The sequence below is a fragment of the Cynocephalus volans genome, chromosome 6 (genome assembly GCF_027409185.1).
Source record: "Cynocephalus volans isolate mCynVol1 chromosome 6, mCynVol1.pri, whole genome shotgun sequence".
NCBI classification, from domain to species: domain Eukaryota; kingdom Metazoa; phylum Chordata; class Mammalia; order Dermoptera; family Cynocephalidae; genus Cynocephalus; species Cynocephalus volans.
In genome coordinates, this window is record NC_084465.1 from 113,954,669 (window position 1) to 113,957,641 (window position 2,973).

Below are 2,973 nucleotides of genomic sequence, written 5' to 3' on the forward strand. Positions count from 1 at the left end.
TGCCCACAGTAGGAGAGATAAACTGACAGTAATATTGAACCTGTATTGATGGGGGTAATTTTAAGGGTATTGCTGAGAATGTTTCCAGTGTATGCCCTGCCTTCCAATGACATAGTCCTGGCAGGACTATAAAGGTAGGACAAAGACAGAAACCAAAGCCTCAAGGCCGCATGAACACCTCCAAATGAACTATGAATGACCTGGTTATTGTTTTATTATCACGGTAGATTGAGGCTCTCTCTTGCTGGAGGGCTATGTATCTAATGGTGGAGAAAAATTACTTGATTTTTTTATTCATAACATGGGAGGGGGGTCGCAATTTATCTCTCTAGTAACAGACTCATATTTCACTGGTATTATTTTTAAAACGATTCTATATAACTTTACCTTTTGCTGTGAAAATACACCATCCATATCATGCGCAATCTTCAGGAAAAATAGAACTACAGAAATTTGAAAATTCATATATATCAAAGCCCTCAGAAACCCAAAATTTTGCCTTCATTTTGATGGCAATAAGTCATTTCCCTTCAGCACTCATAAGTTATCTCCTTCTGAGTTAATAACAGACTGCCCCATGCATTTGGGAATTATTTCCAATTTTAGATCAGCCCTATTATACATGTGTACCCTGTAATACATATATTATTAGACCAATTACTGTGAGGGACTCACATAAAACCTCCAGATTTATCACTAATAAGTACAAGCTGCATTTCCAAAATATCTACCTAAGTAGTTGTGTGTGTTTTGAAACCTAGAGATTTGGTCTTCTGGAAAAGAATCAGAAAAAACTGCACTTGAACCATTAGGAAAAGTACTTTAACAGGTAATTGATGCAACAACAAAACTCAAGTTGTTGATCCTTGAATTCATGTTTCCAACTGAAGAGACATACATCACCTTCAGCTGGAGACAACAGCATATTTGGTTCTTCAGTACCCCTTTTCATACTCTTTTTCTGTTATGTTGCCTATTAATGTCTTTAATACCTTCTCTAATTAATTAACGTTTTTTTTATATGATCTTCCTTATCTTCATCCTGTTACTTTTGACACCCTATGGTCTTACTTTACTTTACTGCTGTGTATTTATCACACCTTAACTATTTAACTGATTACTGGGTGTGTTGCCGCCCACCTAACCCTGCTGACAAACATGTAATAACTTTAAACACTTCAGGAGATAGCTTTCCTTCTACAGGTTTTTTCTGGTCTTAAGGTTTCCTTACCTAATTACCAAACTTTGATCTTGTGAAAACTGGACTTGAACAAAATGCTTCTGCTGAGGTCCTTATAACCCTATTGGTAAAACCCGGCCTATCACGATGGGGAACTAATGTTGGGACTATCCTTGCTACAATAATCAGTTTGCTCTCTTCAGACACTCCAGCCTACTTTGCAGGAACTGTGTCATTTCATCTAAATTGGCTATTTCTATTGTTAAGAATGATACTTAAACTCTCAAGGCGACCTATCCCCTACTAGAGTCCTCCTACTTCTTATGTAAACAGCAGGCTTTTACCTGCCTGCTGCACACTAACTTACCCTCTTTATTTGGGGTAATTGTTAGAGCCTTTCAGATATTTCATAAATATTTGTCTTGTTTGTAGGAAATATTTGACCATGTTTCTTAATCGAAGACAGTTTATTTTCCAGTTTGTTTTTTTATGAAGGCCTTTATGTGCTGCTTTACTTTAAAGATATCAAATATAACTCTTACTTAAAAATCACTACTCACTCTCTTAACCATTCTCCTGGGAATTGATACTTCTGAGTTGCTTTTTTTTATGGGGGGCGGGGCGCAGCTGGCCAGCTCAGGGATCAAACCCAGGACCTTTGTATTATTAGCACCATGCTCTAAGCAGCTGAGCTAACCGACCAGCTCAGATATTTTAAATGACCACGTCTCCAGTGTATCATGTTTTCCTGAGAATGATATCCAGAAGCGTCCAAAACAAGGCAAGAACAGGCTACTCAGGAAAACTCCCAGGAAGGAGAACTAAATCCCTTATCATGCATACTATATGGGCTGTACTTTCCAGAGTAGAGGTATTACTGGAAAAGGCAATCCAGAACTTACCTCTAATCCCAGCAGACATCATAAATGACACAACTTCTACTCAGAAGCCCAACAACCAATTTAAATTCATTAACCAAGGGCAAATGTATGCCATAGTAAACACCTCTTGCTGCACCTATATAAATACTACAGGTCGGGCCGGCCCATGGCTCACTCAGGAGAGTGCGGTGCTGATAACACCAAGGCCCCGGGTTTGGATCCCATACAGGGATGGCCGGTTAGCTCACTGGGTGAGCATGGTGCTGACAACACTAAGTCAAGAGTTAAGATCCCCTTACCGGTCATCTTTTAAAAAAAAAGACAAATAAAATAAATAAATAAATAAATAAATAGTACAGGTCAAGTACAGTCTGTGACTATGCTAAAAGAAAAAGTCACTTTGATCTCTAAAAAAGACAAGCTGGACTTTGGGACATGTTTTCATTGCCCAGGTTTGATAATCTAGGCCCATGTCTTTACGACCTATTACAGGGATTTATTACCACCTTTGTTTCTTGTAATTTCCCATGATGCAGTTAGTTGATGCACTCTGCCCAGAGTCTTAAATGCTACTGCGCAACCATTGTCATATCACAGGATTCGAGAACTTTTTCTGCAATAAAAGGAGGAGGAGAGACTAACTTTAGTCCAACTATAGACATTTTCTTGACAATTTCCTTATGAGCAAAATCTTGGCAATAGTGAAGAGCTAGAAAGCAGACTAAAGTCCTGAGGCTTGACTCCATCTGCCTTGGCCAAGAAGGGAGGCTGAGCAAGAGAAGGCAACCCCTGACACCTGGAGCTGGCCTGACACTATTATCTAGGCCTTGATGTTGACAGGAGCCAGAATGACACTCACAGCCAGGCAGTTGTTTTCTCTTGATGAACATAAACGATTTTGTAGAACACCAA